Consider the following 25,827-nt stretch of genomic DNA (forward strand, 5'->3'; position numbering starts at 1 on the left):
CAAATTTCCTCAGCTAACTAAATCCTCTAAATTTATCCAGTCCCCAACCCAGCCATGCCCCGAACGTCCCATTTTCTAGGCTCCACTTTTCCCTGGAACTTAGAAAACTAAAACAATTACCTTAGAATTTACACTTGGGAAACTGGTGTCCAAAAGCTTGTCTCTTGGAGCTCAGGATAAAAAGTAGTGATTTAACTACAGGAGGAGAAGGAGCTCCAGTGAGTGACTCTGGCCTAAAGTCCTCAGGGGTCCCTTATAATGAGAATAGAGCAGTGGTCCCCTGCCTGCCCTCTCACAGAGACCACACAGCAAAGCAAGGGACACAAACCTTCCCTCCGTTCACAGAGTAGCATCTAATCATATTAATGATTTTTCTTTCACTTTAAATATGCCAACATTTTATTTACAGTAGTCATATTTGGATTAAAGTCCTCCAGTTGTATGAATGCAAACAAGCTGCTGTTCTAGACATTATAACCTCCTAGCAATTAATGTGCAGGAAAAGACTTTCTTTCTTTCAAAATAACAGTTCAGAGGCCCACATCTTATATTGCTCAAGGGCTCAAGTTATTCTAACAGGTACAAATAGAGTACATACTGACTCTTCTCTATACTTGCCCAGTAGAAAGTAACAGTGACACTTATGGAGATAGTCCTTCAAGTTAGGAAGGTCAGTGAATGCCAAAGCAGACCAAACCAAGAAAATCTTTGCCTGGTATCACAGGTATGATTCAGATAAGGATGAAATTAGAGCCACAAGTTCACTCTCCCAAGAATTTTTTGTTATTACCTTCTACAAATGTAATGAGTACAGACACTGTATAATCTGTTAAGATAGGTAATGAAGTCAGATAAGAAATAAATTCCAGATTCATGTTTACTAGCTGTAAGCCATGAGAACTTGAGCCCTGTTTCTTCATTTATAATATGGGGGTAGTAATGGTAAATTAGGACTTAGTCTCCTGGACAAAGAACATGAAATCAATGAGTGTTTACTCCTACTCTAGCACTGAGAACAGGCTGGTTACACTATGGCATCATAGTTTTACAAAATCATTAAAGTGCTCCAGTGGCAAAAATCTAAAAGGTGTAGAGCCAGAAAGTGATAAGTCCTTACCAGGAGGTGAGGACCAGAGGCGTCTTCAATCCACACACAGTGACAAAGGGGAGCCAGCACACAGTCAAACCCCTAGCAATGCTGAGTGGCTTCATCCAGCCCACCATTGTCAATATAAGTTCAGTTCCCAGGACCCATATTGGGCAGTTCACAAACACCTGTAACTCCAGCTCCAAGGGATCTGACACCCTCTTCAGAATTCCTTGCGTACCTGCACTCACATGTGCACATACCTACACACAGATATGCATATAGACATAATTAAAACTAAAATAAATCATTAAAAAACAAAATAAAATGAATAAACCAGCATATTGTATTCATTTAAAGCTTTATGAAATTAGAAGTTTCCAACATATCTAAGAAATAAGTGAATTTAACAAAAGTTATGAGATCAGCCCACAAAAATAATTGTATTTCTATATCCTATCAGTAAATAATGAGAAAGCAAAATTTAATGCTACATATAATTTGCTAGAACACTAAAACCCTTCTCCCCTCAAAAAATAGGAAACAAAATATAGAAATTAAAATTTAAAATAGATACTTATCACTAATGTATGGAAGGATGCCATAGTTTCAGAATGTTCTTTTCCACTGTTGGCCACAAATTTAAGAAAACTCCTAACCAAAACATGCACAGGCTTTTTTGTAAAAGTTGATAAGGTGATCCACTTTATAAACTGAGGTAAACAAACAATCACCAGACCCTGAAGAGTTGCTTGGCATCATTTGTTACCATGGAAATTAAAAGCAAACCTCAAGGGAATGCTGTTATGACTTATAGAAAAACTTATATTAAATAGACTAGTAACTGCAAATTTGATGGGAATATAGAGCACCCAGAACTCTCACAGTGCTGCAGTTGGAAGGGGGAACGTAAAAACATGTCATTGTCTTTTAAGTTTAAAGATCCACTTGCCATTTGACCCAGAAACCCTAACAGTTGTCATTGACTAGAAAAATAAAAACACGCATGCACAGAAACATTTGTACAAGAACACTCAAGGCTTATTGATAATAGTCCAAAGTATAAAGAACCCAAATGCTTAGAAACAGCATACTGCATACTAAATTACTCAGCATACTAATAAAACACTACTCAGCAACTAAAAGGAACAAACCACTGATACACAGCATAACATGGAAAACTGTCACAAGTAGTATTATGTGGTTTGATCAGTGAGTGCAAGAACACTTAAGATGAGAGAAATCGGATTTCTCTCATGTTTTGAGGATGGCAAACAGACTGTAAAGGGGTACAGGGCTCTTTATAGGGAAAATAGACACATTCTATATCTTGGCTGTCGAAACATTTCAAAGCAAATACTTAGGATTATTAATTTAAAATTTTTGTGCATGTACATAAAAAACAAATGCTCATTTCTTATTGTTATATAAAGTTAATATAGAGCTCTTATTAAAGCCAAAAACACATAAACATAATTTATTCTGCCTTCAAATTAAGTAAAGTCTAAACACCGTGACAGGGGAGGCTTCCAACTAAAAATTTTACTATGATGCTACCTTAAGAATGGTACTTCATCTCACAAAGTAGACTAGTATACATAAAAGGGAAAAAAATGGCAAGTGGAGAGGCCAGTCACGGATCCCAACCCTTTTAAACAGCGACCCCCACATTCTACTGTACAAGTCACCTGATCTCTTATGAAAAGACACCAGGACCCCTGCCTTGTTCACAGTTTCATGTGAAGTGGAAATGAAAGTTCAGAGTAAGCAGAGGTGCTCTGGAAATGCCAGTATCCTAGGAAGACATACAGAGCCATGGAGACCACAATCACCAAACAGCACCTGAGAGAGATTGTGCACCTGCTGCACAGGTTGTAAGAATCCTGAAAGAGGAGTTAAAGCATCACCTTTAAAAGCTACAGGTGAACATGCACTCCTACCTGACATGCTTTATCTGGGAGTGGACCTCTTCAGTTTGCTTCTGGAATCAGTGCAAAGCAAGCTGTAGAGAGAAAGGCAAGCTCCGGGTCGGCCTCAGGAGTATCCAGGGAAATTCAATTTCAGCCAGAGAGAACAGCTGAAGAATAAGCAGGCCTATCAGGATTTCTGATTGTTCAGGATGCAGCTTGTCTGCTGACAGCAGCTGAGGAAATTACAATTTTCTGTGATCTTGTACCTTTCCATTTTGATCTGTGTCCTCTTCCTCAGCCTGTACTAGAACCCTGGCGGGTTTGGCTTTTATAGCTTGGGCCATTTGTGACTGGTACACATGCATAGTTACAAATTAACTTCCTTGCTTAGAGTTCTTTATAAAATCAAGGGAAAAAAAGCAAATATGTCTTAAATCTTAAACAATTTATAAAATTGGACATGAAGATTTTACGAAACTATTCCTTGATCTATCAACACTATTCTGAAAATGTAATACTGATGAGGATTTTTTTCTGTATACAAGTGTTATGCCTGCATGTTTGTAAGTGCACCTGTCATGCAGTGCCCAAGGAGGAGAGAAAAGTATGTCAGATCCCCTGGAATTGGAGTTACATCCAGTTGTTAGCTGCCATGTTGGTGCTGGGATTCGAACCCGGGTCTTCTGCAAGAACAGCCAATGCTCTTAACTGCTGAACCATCTCTCCAGCCCATATACTGATGAGTTTTTAGAAAACAAAAAGAGAGCTCGAAACATCATAGCATTCTTCTAACAGCTTTCCACAGAGTATAATTTGGCTCAAAAATTGGAAATATTTCTCTGGAAAATCCCATTGGAATGATGCTGTACTCTTTTATCAGTAAGGACCCTAAGAAAGAATGATAAGCATACGAGATGCTGGGGCAAGTCCTTTCATAAAGGACATTGACCAATTTGAACATTGAATCATAATTTTTCATAAGCCAATCATTAATATCACACTTGGGGAAATGCTAAATTCTCATCTCACATGGATGGATCTTCATGCTACTCCGAAGAAAGATCTTGAAGTTCCTGTTAAACACAGAAGCTGGAAACTAGGCTCAAAAATCCCATCAAAAAGTTCACCATTCATTTGCAGAAGCAAACTAATTCACTATTTTATTCCCAGTTCCCTGGAGTTTATTTCTGAGGGCATACAGTGGGAACCCAGCAAGAACAAGTACAGAGGGAAAGCCATGGTATGTCTAATTTGGAACTTAGAAGCTTTGGTGAGTTCTATCATCAACACTGAGACAAAAGTTATGCTTAAAGAGAGAAAGAGGCTTTCTGTATGCTGACACCCATCAACTGTGGAGGCAGGAAATATAGGTTTTCTCTGGGTTTTGTGGGCCCTTTGTTAATGCTAGATTCCCATGTGTAAAACACATTTGATAATATCTGCCCTAGCAATGTAGGTCTACAGTGGACATCATATCCAAGGGAAAGAATGCATTTAAATGTGATTTGGAAAATGCAAAACACTGTCAAATGTGAAGTATGATTAAGGTATAAATTTCAAAGGCACACCAGCTGGGCACCTTGTAGAGAGGGTCAGAGACCAGGAACGACTGGCAATTTTCCCAGTCAGAATGTAATTGCTACTCTATTTCCAGCCAGGGCTTTCTGTTAACCCTTTGGAACAGTGACTCTGAGACTGCCAAAGGGCCAACATGGAAAAGTGGGCTGCTTTACTTCTTTATAAACTGAAAATAGTTAGAGGAATGTCCCTGGTTCCTGAGAAATTCTGTAGAACAACTGAGAGTGACTCATATACAAGCTCAAAGAATGTGACTTTTGTAAGGAATTTAAAATATTTATTAGAGAACTATATTGCTCATGTGTGTCAACCACAACACTTATGTTTCAATAAATACTTGCTAAATTCTACATATATGTACCTTGGATATCAGCTCTCTTCATGTCTCAAATCTTTTAATGAAAATAAACCTTTCAGTATTACTTAAATTCAAATGACTCATGAAATGCACCGTATTAGACTGAGAAAAGAGGCACTTATATTTTTCCTTATTATTATTTTAATGTACATTTTATTGAATTTTTGTGCATTTCATACAGAACATCTTAATCATCTTCATAACCCCTCCCGCATTCACAAACCTCTATATACCTCACAACCGTATTTCATGCATTCTGTCATATATGTTAAAGCCTATCAAGTCAAGTTAGTGCACCCAGACGTCCCTCAGTGCAAGTTCATCCACTGGGATCTAGTCAGCCTATCTAGAGTCCCTCCCTTAAAGGATATTAGCTCTCCCTCACCCAGCAGTGAACAGCTACCAATAATTCTTCAGCTAAGGTTGGGGACTGCTGCCCATTTCCCCAGTTCTATATTGGGTTTCTGTCTGAATGAGTTTGTATGGGTCCTGTCCATACTGACATCATTCCTTATCAATTCTTACTCTTTCTGAATTTTCTGGTTTATCTTACTCTAATCCTGCCCTCCCAGATGTATGACCTCCACACCACATGAAACCCATCCAATTCACATGAAATAGAAGAATGAAATGGATTTACTTCACAGCTGTTACGGTCTGGATCAGAAATATCCCACTGAGGGTCATGTACTGAATGTTTGGTCACCAGCCTGTCATACACTGGGAGTTTGTGGGACCCAGGAGAAAGAAGCTAGGACACTGGGGTGTGGACCCCTTTCCTCTCTTTTGCTCCCTCTCTTTTGCTCTCTGGCCTTCAGGAGGTTAAAAAAAAAGGTAAAAGAATACTCTAGTTTTTTAAATATTTTATTTATTATTTTTATTTTATGTGTATGCTTGTATTGCCTGCATATAGGTAAGTGCACCCGTGTTGTGCAATGCCCGCAGAGGACAGAAGAGGCTGTCAGATCCCCTGGAACTGGAGTTAGGACAGTTGTTAGCTGCCATGTGGGAGCTTGAATTCTTACCCAGGTCTTCTGCAAAAACAACCAGTGTCCTTAACAACTGAGCCATCTCTCCAGCCCCCTACTCTAGTTTTTTATATACTGTGCTGCCACAGGCCCAGAGCAACAGGGCCAAGCCACCATGGGCTGAAACCTCAGAAACCATGAGTCAAACTAAACTGTTTCCTTATCGATTGATTTCCTTAGGGATTTTTGTCACAGAGCCAGAAATCTGACTAACACAATAGCAGATAAATTCAATTGTTACATGTTTTGACTCAAAGTTCAGCTATTTCTTGAAACTGTTCACCTCCTTAGAAAAGTCTGATGGGCTTCATTCTCCTCTCTGGGCCACAATGAACTCTTTTTTTTTTTAATTTGTTTTATTTTGTTACTTGTGTGTGCATTTTGTGTGGCTGTGTGTGGGTATGAGCATATCTGCGTGCAGGTGCCCTTGGAGTCCAGAAGAGGGTGTCAGATTCCATGAACTGCATTGTGGACCCCTTTCCTTTCTTTTTCTCCCTGGCCTTCAGGAGGTAAAAAATACTCTAGTTTTTATATACTGGCTTTATAGGTGGTTGTGAGCCACCTGACCTAGGTACCTGGAACCTAAGGATTTTGTATTCTCTGCAAGAGCAACGAGGGCTCTTAAGCACTGATCCATCTCTTCAGCACCAATCATCATGAACTCTTGTTCTCTTTGTTCTACTGTTTCTCAAGGAATCCCCAGAAATTAAGTAAACAATTTATACTTCAACATTAATGAGACTGTAATTTAAAATAAGTAGGGTATATAGGCAGTAAAAAAAAAATCAGTTTGTCTTAACTTGAGTTTTCAAAGAAAAAAGTAACAACGATGAGCAGGAGAGATAGCTCAGCCATTAGGAGCTCTGAATGCTCTTCCAGAGGGCCCAGGTTCAATTCCTAGCACCCACATGATGGCTAACAACCATCTGTAAATCCAGTTCCAAGGAATTCAGCATCCAGCACAAAACAGGTGCATTTACATACAGGCAGGCAAAATGTTCATACACATAAAATAAAAATGAATCAATTTTTAAAAAAAGAAAGAAAAAGGTAATGATAAGATGAGAGCCTGAAACAAACACTCTTTCCTCTACCCTCTGAGGCTAGTGGGCAAGCCAAGAATATGAAGCCACTAACAAACTAAATACTGGAAGGAAATAATCTTTTGTTAGGAGAGAAATACTTGAGGGAATAAATTTAAGTTTTGGTGTGATTTAGGTGACATAAAAGAACAGATTTCTTTGTATGATAAAATAGGAAAGATGTTCTATTTTGTGATGTTCAGTGGTGGGTATGTGCGGTCACTTATTCACATATATATATATGCATATATAATGTTTGTGAGATATTCTAGTTCAGTTAAAATTCTAATTAAAACTAAGCCAATCCTTGGAGCAGGAGAAATGGCTCAGCAGTTAAGAGTACTTACTGTTCTTCCACAGGACGCGGGTTCAGTTCCCAGTACCCACATGGTGACTAACAACTGTCACCTGTAACTCCAGTTTTAGGGGATCTGACATGCCCTTCTGACCTCTATGGGCATTGCACATACACAGTACATTTACATACATGCAGGCAAAATACCCGTACACATAAAATTAAAATAAATTAAAAAATTTTAAGTAAGCCAATCCAACTGTTACAAGAAAAACAGAAAGCAAAACAAACTACATAATTTCATTTTTCATTGCATATACTATTGAGTATAGAAATAAAAATGGCTACAGAAGGCAATTTTATCAGCAGTTCTGTGGCATGTTTTTACATAGAGAAGGAGTTTGGTGTGTTAGTGAACTCCAGCCTGGGTTCTAAAGGAGACTTTATGAAACTGTGACCTGGAGAAGTCACCTCTTTGAAGTTTTTGAAGTATTATTCTTTCAAATTCAAAGAGATTGCTTAGTTAAAATTTTTATTTTACAGATAAAGAAATTGAAGTCCAGTTGATAAATTTGACTAGTAGTGCCTGCATAGATAGCTCAATCAGTAAACTGTTAGCCATATAAACAAAGACCCTAATTTGGATACCACCTGATATCAATCTCTGGCCTTCATATACCTGCATGCACATCATGCACACACCCACAGAACTTGTGCATACATCACACACACACACACACACACACACACACACACACACACTCAATTTGTCAGTGAGTCTTATGTTGTGAGTGCAAAGCCTGGGGTACAACCCAGCAGTCTACTTAGTCCCTGCTGGTTTCCTAGCAGGGTTTTGTGCAGCAAAACGTAATGACACCTACAGAGTGGCTCTGATTTAGCTTGCACTGAAGAGAGTTGTTACTTCGAGTCCAAGATTGGGTTATGTTGTTTCTCTACTTGCTTCTCTCTGGCTAGTCCCTTTCTATTTTAGGAAGCAAATCACTATAAACACCTGCTTCACAGCCGAAAAAAGTTAGTTTAGATTTCACTGGTCAACAGTGACACCTAGTGGACACCTAAAAATAAGTCTGCAACTGCTCAATCAAGACAGGAGTTACAGTGAATGGTAGATGTTAGAGAGACTCGGTCCTCAGCATGAGGTAGGAGATGAGGAAAACACAAACGGGATGCCAAATGAGCTTCTACAAGAATTGAAGAATCTTTTAAATTTTATGTACTTTTATTTATGTGTATATGTGTGTGGTGTGTCTTCTTGTCTATATGTGCACCACATGAGTGTAAGTGTCCTCAGAGGCCATAAGAGGGTGCTGGAGTCCCTGCAACTGGAGTTAGAGTGGTAGTTGTGAGCCATGTGCCATCCAGTGTGGATGCTGGAAACTAAGCCCGGGTCCTCTGCAAGAACAGAAAGTGCTCTTAACTACTGGACTATCTCTCCAACCCCAACTGGAGTCTTTTTAAATGGCAGGAAACTATGCAAAGAAATAATACTGTAGATGACTTCATTTCCTTGGTAGCTCATTACATGCTGATAGTATGTTTATTATGGAATAAGTCAAATACAAACTATACATTCTTTTCTTTGAGTTTTACTGGCATTGATACAAGAACCAGAAAGGGGACAAGTTTCACAAAACAAAATAGCCAAGAATAACCTTGTTCGTATCTATAATTTTGGAGTTCAAAAGTGGGAATACTGTGGCAATAAGCAGAATAGCCAAATCTGCGAACACATTATCCAGATTCAGAAAGGGGAGGATTTTTCCAGGCAGAGAAGTTTCTGTAAATCTCAAACCCAGGAAAGGCAACAGTGATGGGTCATCAGACATCAAGGAGGGGCCACTCCATGCCATCACTTCTTGCAGTGGCCAGCTCCTTCAGGAAATGGCTGTTGAGCACCTATGAGCAGATGAAGTCAGAGGATTCTTCTGAGATTCTACCCTGCTCACAGTCAGCAGATTGACCCTGTGCTCACTGGAGTGCATGAGGTCACACATCTGCAAAGGCCGGTGAAGCAGCATCAAGAAGATAATGACCTTGGACAGCTCAGTGCATATCCAAATGGACTGATGCTACCACAAGTGAGATGGATCCCCTCTGACATCCCATGGCCATAGTATGACATAGACTGTGATGCTAATTTAATTCACTAACTCAGCTCAGCTACATTAACAGATATTTGCTTAAACATTATAGATATTTCTATAAAATTATTATTTTGATGAAATTAAAATGTGAAATCACTAGATCTTGAATAAAACATAATATGCCATTATGTGGTTGGTTTCATTCAATCAGTCAAAGGCCTAAATAGAAAAAGATCAATGCCCCTTAACAGGAATTCTGCCAACTGACTATTCCTGGACTCAACATACAACTTTCATGGTCTGGCCTATTGGTCTTTGCAGATTTTGGATTTACCAATCTTCATGATGCCATGAACCAGTTCCTAAAAATAAAGTCTCTCTCTCTCTCTCTCTCTCTCTCTCTCTGTCTCTCTCTCTCTCTCTCTCTCTCCTTACAGTTGCGAAGGCTTTTTCCCTCTCTCCTTACAGTCAGTTTATTCACTGTTGAGGAGATAAGCAGTTCTCACCAGGAGCCCCTCTCAAAATGGCTCTGAAGTTAAGCTGTACCGCTCAAGTCAGGTTTGTAACAGACATTCTCCTCCAATCCTCCAACAGTGAAAAATATCTTTCCTTGGCGCTCAAAGCAAAAATCACTGACCAGATTCTAATATGATGGCTAACTATGCTGTGAGTATGGCAGGCCGGGAGGGCCATGTGTTTTCTTCTGTTGCTCCAGGTAGGATAGAAGATTTAAGTGAGAAATAAGTTGTTATACAAAATCCTCCTTTTGTTCACTTAAGCTTATCTGCTGTACTGGTAAGGAAGGGAGCCAAGGGGTAGTGTGCTTTTCTGACAAGCACAGCCAGAAAGGAGGAGGAAGGGGAGCAGACCAGGGTCCTGCAAGATGGTGGTCTGTTCAAAATGAACAGGTGAGGGGACACCCAGGACAGAAGAGTCATGAGCTTATACTTTCTGCTCTTGTTCCACAGCACTGATTTGTCAGGCTCAGCATCAGTTTTGTTCTCAGAGTTGTGTTTGAATGTTATTTCTCATTAAAGGAAATACACAATGCAAACTGAACTAACAGGTAAACTCTCTCAGAACAAATAGGTGGTGATGCTTTATCATCTGTGCTGGGCACACCCTGTAGCATGCAGCATCCAATCAGAATATATGTTATCATATACAAGAGACAAACAGACTAAACTGTAAAGGGAAATTTAGCAGGAGGGATTTAAAAAGCTGAATTCTGGCTGGGCATGGTGGCACACACCTTTAATCCCAGCACTCAGGAGGCAGAGGCAGGTGGAGCTCTGTGAGTTCAAGGCCAGCCTGATCTATATAGTGAGTTCCAGGACAGCTGGAGCTACAGGGAGACCCTGTCCCCACCCCACCCCCCCCAAAAAAAGAAGGCTGAATTCTACTGCTTTTGATACTCAGACTTTGGATAGGGATCCTCTGAGTTAGTGATTGCACAAACAAACTGCTTCCCAGAAGAAAACATTCACTATCTCATCTCTGTGTACAAAGCACCTGCAATAATCTAGTACTTGAACCAAAAATTGTATCTTCAAATACATGTAGCACAGTAGGTACATCGTTTAGTGTTTCTTTTCTTTTATTGTGCTAAGAACACAACAGGAGCTCTATCTTCTTAAGTTATAAGTGTAAAATGCAGTATTGTTGACTGTAGGCTCAGTGCTAATAGCAAATCTCTAGAATGTATCTTCTAAAACAGAAACATTTTGCCAACTTTAATAGGACAAGCTATATCCCTCGCCCAACTTTTGTCAACCACCGATCTATTCTATGAATTCTGTGCCTGATGATGTTAGATTCCTCATACACATGGATTCAAGCAGTGTTTGTCTTATGACTGATTTATTGCATTCATCGCAATGTTCCTCCATCCACCCATGGTGTCGCATGTGGTAAGATTTTCTTTAAAATCTTAATAGCATGCCTTTGTGGTTTTATGGCACATTTTCTTTCTTTAGTTTCTGACAACTTTCAAGTGTTTCTACATCGTGGATATAGTGAATAGCACTATCTTAAATGTGGCAAAGGAAAATCTCCTTAAGATCCCAAATCCCTGTTCTTTTGGTCAAAAACCATGAAGTTTCTGGATAACCTTCTTTCTTCACTAAGAACTTCTGTACTGTTTTCTGGAGTAATTGCACCCATCTGTATTCCCACTGACAATGTGCAAGGGTCCCAATTTCTTCACATCCTCACTAACACTTTCATCTTTTGTTTTGATAATAATCTATTGTGGCAGGTATGAGCTGAACATCACTGCATATCCCTGATATCAGTGACACTGGGCATATTTTCATGTTCCTGGTGGCCATTCTATAACCTCTATGGAGAGCTGCCTATTTAAGGTCCGTCATTCAGTTTTGGTGTTAGGTGTCTTTGTTATTGAATCATAGTGTACTTTGGAAATGACTCTCTTACTAGATGTGTGGCTTCTAAATTTTTTCTCCAATTCTCCAGGTTATTTTTTATTCTTTTGTTTTACTTCCTGGACAGAGGCTTTTTATTTTGATGTAATTCAATTGTCTACAGTCATCTCAAAATATGTGCCTTTAAAAGTTATTATCAGGTTATTTCTTTTCCTTTACCTCACTGTTTCCTTACCCTTGTCCTGGTTCCTGCAGTTATGTCTGTTTTCAAAGAAATAACCTGAAGAAGAAGAAGAATAGTAGGCAACAGACCTTAAGAAGGGAAATATGGATAAAAATTGGGTGAGATGAGGGGAGGGGGGAAGGAAGGGTATATGAGGAACCTAGGGGATAAGGAGAAAGAAGCAGTTCAACAGAGGTAGGATCATGGGAGCAAGGGTATGAGTAAGGAAGAAAGGGGGGAAGTGCAGGCACCTTAAGTGGGAAAACCATGATAGAGGGGGGAGACGATACAAGAGAGAAACAATGCCTAGCTAGTCACGAAAACCAGAGGGAACCATATTATTCCTACAATCTACTGACAAATTATACATAATAGATCAAGAAAAATATCTCTAGATAAGTTTATTTGAGACCAACTGGTCATTACCCAAGATTTATCTCCAAGACACACAGTAATTAAAAATGCCAGAATGGTGGAACTAACCTTCTTGGATGTTTAACAGACATACCTTGAGATCCATACTAATTGGGTCAGAGGGATTCAAAGGACACTTTTTGCTCCTTGCCCTCCTGGGTCGATTAGTTCCCAGGGACTATGAGCATCGCACAAAATGTCCTGTAATGGTGGTGGGTCATAGGCCTCTTGATCAAGGAAGCCGAGGAGACCCCACGAGATGGACTTGAGCCAGTGTCCAGTCTATAAAGAGGAGGGTCAACACGGAGGAATCATTTCTTCCATGCTTCCAAGAGAAGCCAACAATGGTCGAGCAGGACCTTTGACTTATCCTCACATGGATGGAGCTGGTAAAAGAAAGGAGCCAGGGGCTCCTCCCAACCCCATGGGACCCCTGAGGAACAAATCCTCTAACGACCTCAAGAGTAAAAACAAATCAGTTTATCTGGTCCAATTGTGTGTCCTTAAACACCCAAAAGGGAAGTATAACCAAAGATTAAAGGGGCCAACATAATATCATAAGAGCATACATATCCATAACTAAAAGTTACTCGACAAACAACAAAGCTAGACAGGCGATACCTTCAGTCGAGTTGTTGGCTAGGATAGATAAAGGCTCTTCCAGACAGTAACCCAACATACTACTGGAAAAATGAACAGCAGACCCCAATTCTATCCAAAGGAATACTGACAATAGATTGCTGTAGATGAGGAACAGCTGATCCTCCTGGAACAGGGACCTCTGGCTGACTAGATTTACCAGAAGGGCAGACAGGGGGAATGGATGAGGGTGCTGACAACACAGTGGACAGTGACAGGGATGGCAGAGTATGGAGCCTCTAGTGGGAGAGGAAGGCTGTCTCTCTGACGAGTTTGTATTCATGCTCAGATGCCGAGGAGCTCAGAAGGTGGGCGACTGGGACCAGTGATAGTCATGTATATAGAGATTAGAAATGCATGTGCAAACATCCAATGTCAATTGCATTGAAAAAGAATTTTTCTGTATGAAACTGTGTATTTTAATAATGAAATGGAGATCTTTTTTAAAGGTTAAAACGTCATTTAATTTATGTCTTATAGGGTTTATACTGAGTACAATATTGTATAACTGTAATAATTCAATGGTAAACCTAAAAATTTACAGCCAATTTTGAAAGAGATGCATCCTACCTCAGGAAACCGTTATTGAATATGTCAATTGTGTTGTAATGATATGCTTCTTCTAAGTATGTTGTTATTAAATAAATAATTTTTAAAAATTAAAAAAAAAGTTATTATCAGATATATATCTGTGAGTTTTATTGAGAGTGATAAGCTAGTTATGAGGATTAAATTATCACTTTTATGTGAAAATTCTCATCTGGAAGTTGCTTTATTTTGCCTAATTGGGGATCAACGAATAAATTCACTTAACGCTTGCTGCACAAGCCTTACAACCTTAGTTCAATCCCCAGAATCCACATAAAGGCGAGAGGAGAGAACCAACTCCATGAAGTTGTCCTCTGACACTAAAAGGTGTGCTGTAGCACACACACACACACACACACACACACACACACACACCTCACAAAATAATGATAAATTAACAAAAAATATTTGCCCAAATGGTAGTAGACTCATGTAGCAGTTATATCTTAGAAAAAATACAATTATTTTATAATTTGTCTTTGTGCTCTATGTTAAAAATATGTTGTCATCATTTAGTTTGATTTGTTAATTACTGATTTCTTTTTCTAACTAAATTTGTAGGTATATGTGTGTGGAACATGCATATACACATATTCATATGTTTGTGGACACACATGAGTGTACTGCACGTGCCTGAGCTTGTGGGTGTGTGTGGAGGTCAACAGCTAAGGTGAGTGTCCTTTTCAATCTCTTCCACTTTCTTTATGGAGGCAGTGCCTCTCTGTGAGCCTGGAGCTGGATGAATCTTCTTGTTAGCCAGTCAGCTTGCTACAGGAATGTGCTTTCTGCTATCAGAGCTTGGATTGCAGGAAACCCCCATTCTGCCTGGCTTTTATATGCATGCTGGACACCCAAACTCTGATCCTCTGGCTTATGTGGCAAGCACTTTATCCACTGATCCATCTCCTTAGCCCTTCTAATTAATTTCTGACACGGCTTCAATAATTATTTTTTAAAACATTTTCAAGCTAAATCCTTTCACTGTTAATTCAAAGACTGATTCACTCTAAATGTCACTTAAGGACATGTGGACTTTTATTCATCAGAGAAGCACTTCCATTAGTTTCTAAATTAGAAAATATCTGTAACAGCCAGTACAGCAATGAAAGAAAGGGTGTCATCTTGGTATAAAGCTCCTATTGACTGTGACTGTCTGGGAATTGCCTGAATGAACAGGTCTGGCCTGTGGAACATTGTAGCAGTGAGGAAACTAAAGAAACAGCTCAATAGCAATCCTGAGGCTGTTCTGACAAAGCTGTAAGCCAAGCTGACTAAGAGTTTTTGAAAAGGGGCTCAGGGATCTCTCTGGCAGGAGTGAGATAATACATCTACCACTTCAGACATATTGAGTAGGATCCTTCTGAAATGGTTTACCAGAAAAAAAAAATTAGGCATTTTTCTTCTTAATCTCCTGAGAAAAACAACAGTTTATTCTATCATTGAAGGGCCTGAACAGCAGTAAAAATGTTAAATTGTTTTTGTATGCTTTATGCCCATCCATTCTGACATACATATGTTTAAAATATGTTCTGTAATTTATAAAAAGATAACAACCAAAGATAATTGCACCAAACCATTTAAATTTATCTATATTTGTAAAATACCATTCTATTATATTGTATATTTTGAAGTATCTGATAATCCCATATGAAGTTCGGCAGACTCTAAACTTCTTTAAAATTTTGATGGGTAATTGTTTTGTTCTAATTTGTTGTGATATTGTGCTTAATTTCTTGAATTCTAGAACACACCACATCTTTCACTGACACTACCACAGATGCCTGCAGATTCCTTTTGCAGCTGCTGTCCTCTCTCCAATAGCCCCACTCTGAGTGACTCTAAAGACCTACTATAGGGGACTAGGGGACTGAAGAAATGGCTCAGTGGTTAAGAGCACATATTGCTCTTGCAGAGGATGTGTTCTGTTTCCAGCCCCCACGTGGCAGCTAACAATGATCTAACTCCAGTTCCAGGGGATTTGACACCCTTTTCTGGCCTCCATTCCTCTGATTCTCACTCTAATGTGTCCTTCATCCCTTCCCTTGCATTATACAGCCAGCCTGGAAGGCTGGAATACATTGGCATTACCCTCCTTTAGCTCTAGAGTCACATGGAGGGCTCAGAAGTGTAAGTGACACAGGCCAGAACTTTCCCAGTTGCCTCCCTTCTGCTCATACTTAGAACTGCCCCTGATTAGAGAAGGAAAGAGCCCTGTTGGCTACATGATGCAGTGACTGGAGGAGGGATAGAGGTGAGGAGAATCTTCCAAGCTGAAAAGTGAACTCAAGTCTTGCCATGTCTGTTCAGGCACTGAGATCTCATTTTTAAAATAAGCCAGAAAAAATTTGTAAGCTTTATAAACAAGTCACACATATTAGATGAATTTACTGCAGTTCTCTAACAGCATTTATGAACTGTAATGCAGATCTGTGTTTCTAGTTAGCTTTTCATTATCATTTTATCTGTTTTTTAAAAAATATTTTATTATTTTAAATTTATGTGTTTGAGTATACTGCCTGCATGCATGTAGGTATGCCCATATCATGCACCCATGTTGTGCAATGCCTGCAAAGATCAGAAGAGAACATCAGATACCCTGGAATTGGAGTTAAAGATGATTGCTAGCTACCATGTGGGTGCTGGGAACCAAACATGGGTCTTCTGCAAGAGCAGCCAGTGCTCTTAAATGCTGAGCCATCACTCCAGCCCCCAGAAAGAGCCATTTTTAGATGCAAAAGAATGACTGACACACCCAGAGAACTAAAAACTTAAACATTTGTAATTAACTTCATCACATGTTTAACACTATTCAATGACTTAATAAGGTTGCAAAGAAACGTGAGTTAAAGTCCAGCCTGCAGGACTTTAAAATTAAGTGTGCTGTGTGTTCACTTGTTTCTCAAATGATTTGCTTTTCTGAAGCTTATTTGTATAAAATGGCATTGCAAATTAACATCCATAATTAGGATTAATCATTGAGGGGGTAGATTCTCAGTTGTAGACTCTTGTAAGAAGCCTTCTTGAAACAAACTAAGGTACAAACTAACTGGCTGGGGGATTTCAAGGTTCGTGTGTTTTCTAGATTTAACTTCCCAAACACGGAATTGTCTGGTAACATATCAGAAAGCTATCAATAACAGTGAGGACAGCTCACCACAGTGGGGCTCTTTCTAGAAACTTCGTAGTTATTAGGGAATCTAAGAAAAAATGTTTGATAAGAGATGGAAAACTGAAGGCATCAAAAGAATGGATAATGTCAAAAATATTTCAACAATGAGTTGTCTAGATACAATCTGAAGATGGAATATGAAAAAATATAAATTATCTGCATACATAGAAATGCACAAATTCAGTCATTTCTTCAGTGTGAATTCATGATTTATTTTTATCTGGGTGTAACTTTGAAAAGTATTAGATTATTTAACCATTTACAAACATAGTTTGTAAGTGTATAATTAGCAATATAGATTTACTTGTCAAATCAATCTTAAGGACAAAAAATGAATTAAAATCCCAGCAACATCGTGTGTGTGTGTGTGTGTGTGTGTGTGTGTGTGTGTGTGTCTTAGGGGACATACCTAAGTAGAAAGTTTAGAAGGTTGAATCTCTTGTTCACTCAATGCCACTAGACAGCTATCAGTTAATCGTGTTCTTGATTTTGGTCCTGGTTCCTTTGTCTGGTGAGTATGTCATCCCTGTCTGAGGTATGCCCCCTTTATTTTGGGTGTACCTGAATTAACATTCCTATTGTTGGAATGTGCACTTTGACAAATCATCTACTAGGCATATTAGTGTTCCATAGTTTGGTACAAATTCATTTATTTATTCCAAAAAATAGGATATTACATGTCCGACACACAACTTACTTTTACCTTACTCTAATACTCAGTGCTGATATTTAGTTACTTTGTAATCTATTTGGGTCACTATAACCAATAACCATAAAATGGATTTGCAAACAACGGAAATTTATTTCATACAGTCCTAGAGGCTGAGAAGTCCAAGATCATGATGCTGGCAGATTCAGAGTTTGGGGAGAGTCCACTTTCTGCTTCACAGATGCTGCCTCCTCACTGTGCCCTCAGCCTCTCTAAGAAATCTTCCATAAGACCACTAAGCCCAATCAAAGCACTGTGTCTCATGAAGGCACACCATCAGCCTCAGTTCTTTGGTTCTTTGGTGTGTGTGTGTGTGTGTGCCTCAATGTATGTGCAGGTCTGCATGTAAGTGTGTGCAAATATATGTGGAGGCCATAGGTCAATGCTGGGCATCATCCTTAGCCTTTATCCATTTTGAATTTGGGGGACCCTTGTGGGCAATGGATGGCCAATTAAGCAAGCTTCAGGGATCTCCCTGTCTCTGCTTCCTCAGTGCTGGGATTATAAGTGTGTGCCACTAAGCTGAGCTTTTGGAGTTTTTATTTTACAATGGGTTCCATAGATGAAACTTAGGTTTTCATGCTTGCATGCCAAGCACATTACTAACTAACATCAGTCTAGCTCCTCCCTCACTTCTTAATGTCACATACCATCTTGACAATTAGGAGTCAGTGTATGAATCTAGGGTGACATAGACATTCAGAGAATAGACATTTCCCTCATAGTTGCCATACATCTGATCCCACTGAAGTGCTTTCCTTTGCTAAAAGTTCTCTCTCAGACAGTATGGGTACTCCTTTTGGATGAATGATCAACTTAGACGACCCAGATTAGCTGATGACACAGTTAGAGGAGCTATCAATAGCTCCCACTGGTATAAGTTCACTAATCCTGATGATTACACTTGTGGTTATTTCTACTCACAATGTTTTTTTGGTTTTGAAAATTTATTCCAATGTATTGGAAAATAAAATATATAAATATAAAATAAAATATTTTTTAAAAATTGTTAGGACATGAATATAAACTGTGTGGTGTATAGGCTGAGATGTATGGTATGGGGATGGAGAACATTAACTTGATGGCCAACTCAGCTTCCTCAGAGGATTCCTGAAGCAGGTGGAGCCACCTGGCCCATAACATGGTTATGGCTGTAAAGCCAAACTAAGGGTTAATACAAAGGAGCCAGGCCCAGCACACAGCTGTGTGGGGCCAGTATTGACAGGAAGTAGTTTTGCCAAAGAAAAGCTCTGAAGAAGATTTATTCTTGAACTACTGTGAGTCCATGTCACATGATCTTGGAAATCTGTAGTTTAAAAAAAAAACTATTCTACTTTAATAATATAATATTTTATTATGTCTTTGAGAATTTCATACACATATATAATGTATATTGATCATATTCACCACCCACTCCTCCTAATTCTTTCAGATCTATCCCCCTTTTCCATTTTAGTGTGTTTTTGTTTTATTTTGTTTTGTTTGAAATAACCCACTGAGTCCAGTTTATGCTCCCATATGCTCACTGGAACATGGTCAACTTACCAGGGACCTTAAAGAAAACAGAATCACCTTCCACCAAAAGCCACCATCATCTATCAATAGATCTTCAGCTGAGAGAAGGGGGCTTTGGAGCCCCTCTCCCCTGCATGCTAAAATTTTGACTGGCTTGATCTTGTATAACCATAGCTGCAGAGATGCAGGTATAGAAATAGAAACAGTGCTATGTGTACAGAGATTTAAATTTAGAGGGCAGTTTGATACTATGTCCATTTAACAAAATAAAAACACTACATTCACACCTGGGGTGTATGAGCTTCCTAACCACAGGTTTTTGACCAGAATTACAGTACTGGGCATATGTTTCCTTCTATGGAGCAAGCCTTAAATCCAAGCAGAAAGCAGTTAGTTACCCATACAACATCAATGCCACTATTACAACCATGGGCATAGCTTCCCATGCTATGCAGGCTGCTGGGAAGGAAAAGTCATCCACAGTTTTATCAGCACCTTCCAGTACTATGAAAGCTAGTTAGCAGGGAGGAAGCTTTCTGGTCAGCACCAACATGATTTCTCCATGTCACTGGGTAAACAAAGTGTGTGATGATTGAACAATAGGGTTCACTGTCAAGTTTTGGCAGATAATCAAGAGCAATGACAATAGCCTATATTGTTTGAGAGGTCTCCAGGACACTCCTGACCAACAACTTGAGCTGAAGTATCTGACACATGGCACTGAACCTTTAATTTGGCAGCCCATGGGTTCAGGAAGAGCATTATGTCCTGTGTATAGGGTAACTCCAATTATGTGTGTGTGTGAGTGTGTGTGTGTAATGCTTATAAAATAGGGGATAAAATCCTATACTACAAAAAGCACTTGATAATTAAAAACTCCTTGTAATTTTAACAATAAAGGAAATAAGGTCTTCTCTAGTTCTCCTTAATGAGCATAGTTGGTATAAAAAAAGATGACAGGAAGTTAGAAGGCAGTGGTGTAGGGGTAGGTAATGGATCCAAGAGGACTTAGGAGGAGGAATACAGGGTCAATATGAACAAAACACACTGTATGCATGCATGAAATTCTCAAATTATTAATAAAAAATGTATTTAAAATTTATTCAAAATAGATCTTATAAAAAGATTATCTTAAGCTGAAGTTTTAAAAATATAAAGCTATCATCTTCATTACAAAAACAAGTGAATATTATATACGTATGTGTGGGTTTGCTTAATCCTCACAGCACTCTGAATATGAAAAACAAAAGTGACACAACAAAAAAGTAAAATCTGTGCTTGAAGACCATTTCTCTTTCCCCTGTGGCTGCCTCTGACTCTGGTAGTTATCAGAACTGCTGTGGACAAAAAGGTGAAAAAGGAAGCGGACGGAAATAAAGAACATGAGCAGAAATGCATCACCTCAAAATGAGACTAAGCCCCGTCCCCGTGGCTGGCTGGCCGTGCATCTGCACCTCCTTTCTTCCTCTGCAGTGTAATTTAAGATTGCAGATTTAGTCAAAATTTAGCCTTTGTCCTATCTAGGGTTTTGTTTAACTTAGAAGGATAAATAATCAGATGTTGACAGAAATGAGCGATGCTCCCTTCAAAAACCTAATCTTTCTAGCCTTTGTTAAAGAAACATCAGGGGAAATTGATGACCATAAAGATTTATATTTATTAATCTAAGGGGATTTTTTTTCTTACTCTGGAATGATAATAGTTATTTGAATTATGGCTGAATAATGGAGACTATTGAATCAGGGAGGCCTCCAATGGTTCACACTCATTAATCATTTTTATAATTAAAAATATATTTTTCAACTTACCCTATTTTTCATATTTAAGGAATACCTATTGGAATAAAACTTTTCATATCTGCAAAAGTAAAAAGTAATATTTAAAGAATAGTTGAGGGAATGGAAAGTCTAATCAGCGAAGCATAATCACAGAGGGACAGGAATCACACATAACTATATTATATATGGTTAGAAATACAAGCTTCATGTGTAAGCCAAAGTTTCTTTTCAACATTTAACATAGCAATGGCTGTACTTTGAATCTGGAATGTAGCCCAAGGCCCATGTGTCGGGGGCTTAGTCTCCATCCTGTGCACTAATGGTAGGTGGTGTAGCCATTAGATGGGATCCAGTAGGTAGAAGTTAGGTTATATTCTTCAAAGGGATATAAGGATCCTGGTCTCTTCCATTTTCTGTCTAGTGAGATAAACAGGCCTCATCCCCTCTGCACTCTACCATGATGCACTCTGCTGCCACAGGCTCAAAATGATGAGGTCAGACAGCCATGGACTGAAACCTTGGGCCAAAATAAATTTTATTTATTACCAACTGTTTATCTCAAGTGTTTTGTCACAGTGACAGAAAGCTGGCTAGCAGTGATAAACTGACTGCAATTTGAAGTGATTTTGCTTCTACTTATATATTTTTATATGTTCATTGAAAGCCAAAGGCAAATATGAAATACTATAAAGCAAGAATAGCCCTCAGCACACCGTCTCCAATGAACTAAGCTTAGTATCAGTGATTAGCTTGTAGATATTATTAATTTCCAGACAATACAAGCATAACCATATCCTATTCACACACACAAAATTTACATGCCATTAGGGTATTGTGTAAATAATCAGAAACTACTTGAGAATAAGCAGGCTATTTATTTAGAATTTCCTATAGAAGGAACTTAGCCACCATCACTGGCATTTGGCAGACTCAAAGGCAGTCAGAGAAGTAGAAATGCTTTGTAATGGAAAAAAAAAAAAAAAGTGTACTGTCCTTAGAGGATAGTGTCCTGGGGGAGGTGCAGGACAACAAACCTGACACTAGGGCCCCCACATTCCTGGTTAGCAGAACTTATTTGACTCAAATGGACCAGAGATGGAAGTAGAGGCTGTATTGAATAATGAGAAACCTGGGGGTCACTGGCCGAATCTTCATTGCTTCAAACACTGGCTGGAGAGACTGTGGTTTGTCTTCCCAAGGCTTGCTGTCATGGGTTGTCAGTCAGAATTCTAGTGTCATATATGGTCTGACTGTTGTCCTTTTCAATAAGCACAGGCCCAACATTAGTGACTAGGGTATGACTTAGACATTTTCCTTTAATAACAACTCCAATCAATATTCACTCTGATGCTATTATTAATGTCTGGGTATTATTTCTTTTTACAGAGGTGCTATGCTCCACATGTCTTACATAGGTGTTATTATTACTAATTCTTTTGTGATGCCATTTGAAACACTTCAAATTGTCTGCATTTTAATCGTGATGAAATGAGTTTCATTGGGGAACTATCTTTACACTCATCCACTTGTAGTTTACTTTAAAAAGTGTTATTACATTTATTTGTTTGTGTGTGTGTGTGTGTGCGTGTGTGTGTGTGTGTGTGTGTACACATGCATGTGCCTGGAGGTTCCTCTCAGAGGACAACATTTTGGAGTTGGTTCTCTGCTTCACATATGAGTCCTGGGGATCAAACTTGAGTTTTCAGACTCGGCAGTATTTATTCCCTGAGCCATTTCACTGGACACTTATATTTTTAAAATGTTTTTCAAGAATAGAATTTGGGGTATAAATATGTTTTCACATAATGAAATGGGAATGTTAATTGTTAAATTGTTCTTTGATTGAAACACTTAATTCTACATAAGTGAATGGAAGTGACATGTGGTATTAATATAGTCATTTTTAAAAATCACTAATACAACAGATGGCAAATTTTTATTTGCTTATTAGAATGAACAACCTCTCATCTATTTACTGACTTGTATTTTTTTTTTCTTTCCTTAGCTGTCAAGTCATACCTTCTATGAATTTTTATTGGTATGACCTATTTTCCTCTTATCTTTATTGTTTTATGCCAGAAGTCTTTTCTAAGTTATTAAAATTTTAAATTGCACTGCACCTTATTTTGCAATGTAAAAGGTTTACTTCTAACAGTATACGCAAATTTACTAAGGTTTTATATTAACATATCTTGAGACATGACACCAACCATCATTTCCACAAATCTTGCCTATAACTTTCAGTCTTCATGTTGTGATTAAAAAATAAACTCATTTCAAATGCTTTTAGATGGGCATGGTGGCACATGCATGTAATCCTAGAACTTGGAAAAGCTGAGGCAAGGGGCTTGTCACAAGTTCATGACCAGCCTAGGCTACATAACAGACAGACCAGCTACTGCTACACAGCAAGACCCTGTCTTAAAACAACAAAATAATAAATAATAAATAAATAAATAATAAAATGAAAACAAATAAAATGTTCTCCAAAGTACTCCGTAACAGCTCACCAAATAGTTTCACTTTTATCCTGATAATAGACATTCTAATACTCTGCCAATGTTCTGTCACCGACCCACACAGATTATTCCTTCTGTATGCTCAACTTAAAAAAAAAAATTCTATTCATAGGCCAGGTGAGCAGTGGCCCTCAGGCTTGCTTCTCCACCCCTGCTGAGAAAACACAGCCAGCCAGCGTTCTATATATTGCAGTATTGGAAGTTGGACAGCCCTTTGTGCACTGTGGGTAGCCTAGCCAGAACGAGTGATTCTTCTTCCCTTGGGCAGGCTCCAGCAGACCTGTGAATGTCCTCACTTTCAGTCTGCAATAGGTTCATTCTAAATATCTTCAGTGTGCCAACTGCTGCCCTTAAGTTCCCAGCAATCCTGACTATTGCCTGTAAATTGGAACTGCAAATAAATTATGTAAAACTCTTCCAAATCCCCTTATTCTATCACCAGAAAGACTGATTTAACTGGTATGAAGTGAAATTCCAGCATTAGAATTTTTTTTTTTTTTTTTTTTTTTTTTTTTTTTTTGGACACAGGGTCTCCTTGTAGTCCCAGCTAGACTGGAACTTACTGGAACTTCCCATGTAGATGAGACTACCCTTGATTTCACAGAGATGCCCTGTCTCTACCTCCTGAGTGCTTGGATTAAAGGCACATACCACCACACCTGACTCAAGCATCAGAATTTTCCAAACTCTCTCCAGGTGATTTGGCTGTGCCTCCAGAGTTAAGAATGAAACAGTAACTTGTTTTCCCTTATTTCTAATCAATAAGCCATATATCATTTAACTTGTCTTCTATAATAGAAATATCAATTATAAAATGACTCCAGTAGAAGTCAGCTTGCTAATTTCATTTTGTTATTGTTTGGTTGGTTGTTTTTGGTTTTTTGGGGACAGGGTCTTCCTGTAGACCCAGTTGGCCTAGAACTATCTAAGAAGACAAGGATTGCCTTGATATCACGGATATGTGCCTACCTTTGCCTCAGATTCAGATTGTTTGAGATGCTCTGTGTGAAATACAACAAAATTTAATAAAAAGAAATTTTTTAAAAAGTGTGCTACCATTTCTGGTCTAAATTCATTATTTAAATGTTCTATTATCTTTTGAATGATTCTAAATATAACAAGTATAACTACTTAATATTAAATAAATGCATAGCCTGCTTTCAATACTCAAATCACATCATTGGACCCAATAAACCTAACATTTACACTCTCACAGACTCAGAAATATTCATATATTATATCTAGAAGAGATTCTAGAGATCATATAATTATAATTTCTAATTACATGTAAAAATAGTAAAGTTGAGACCCAGAATAATCCAGTATTAGTCACAATGTTACCCAGTCTTTGCGCATTAGAGTTAGTGCTCTAAAATCTATGTGTACTTAAGATAGCAGATTCAGGAAGTTATGCCAAAAGTTGTCAATGAAAGACACACTTTTACACATATATACCTTTACAATCTCAGTTTCTTTGGATTATGAATTCAAGAGTGGCATCACTAAATCATTAATTATTTCAGCTTACTCCATTTTATGAAGTAAGCTGAATTTTATGAAGAGTGCCATCAAGTTGTTAAATCAGGGTTACAGTTATCTAAAGGCTTAACTGAGGCTGGTGGACCAGCTTCCCAGATAGGTCAATTTCCTTTATGAGGCTGAGTGCTCTTATGATTTGACCTCGCCCCCAGAGCTCATGACCTAAAATAACAAAATGGGAGAGTCAATCTATTTTATGAAATTGCTTTGGAAGATACAGGCTATCTTATTTCAGTGTCCTATTAGTTAAACAAGATACTTTTCTCCATCATTCAGAAGGGGAGTACACAAGGGCATAAATACCAAGGACTCAAAACCCACTGGGGCTATCTCAAGTCTCCTACCCATGGATATCTTGGTATTTTGTACCTCAATTTGGCCTCATAGTCAATCACAAAACTTAGGTCTTTGGTAGTCCATAATTCATCGAAGGTTTTCTACCAAGAATATGACAGTTTGTGTCTTATTATCATCTGACATTTAATGTAACAGTCTGACAACACGCATTTAGTAACAAGTTGAAAAAACAGAACATGAAAAATGTTTCAATAATATATAATACTCTAAGAAAATCTACATTAATACCATTTGACATTTTGACATTTATCTTTAAAAGGTATACATTTTTGCAGTGATTTCAAATACTGAGCAAGGAATTTTTTTTTCTTTTGAAAGCATTATAAATGCTTACCTCCTCTAAAATAGTATGTAATCTTTTCTATCCACAATAAGCATATTTATAACCATCCATGCTATGATACCTGTCTATGCATAATCCACATCTTAGAAATCAGTGCTCCTATGACACCACCTTGAATTTCACCAGTGGAGCAAGAAACGTGTCAGGAACAAGAAGTATATCAGCAGGCTAGCAGTGCTGATTTTATGTTAAACATAGTGTAAACAT

The sequence above is a fragment of the Nannospalax galili genome, unplaced genomic scaffold (genome assembly GCF_000622305.1).
Source record: "Nannospalax galili isolate Female #2095 unplaced genomic scaffold, S.galili_v1.0 scaffold227, whole genome shotgun sequence".
Lineage (NCBI taxonomy): Eukaryota > Metazoa > Chordata > Mammalia > Rodentia > Spalacidae > Nannospalax > Nannospalax galili.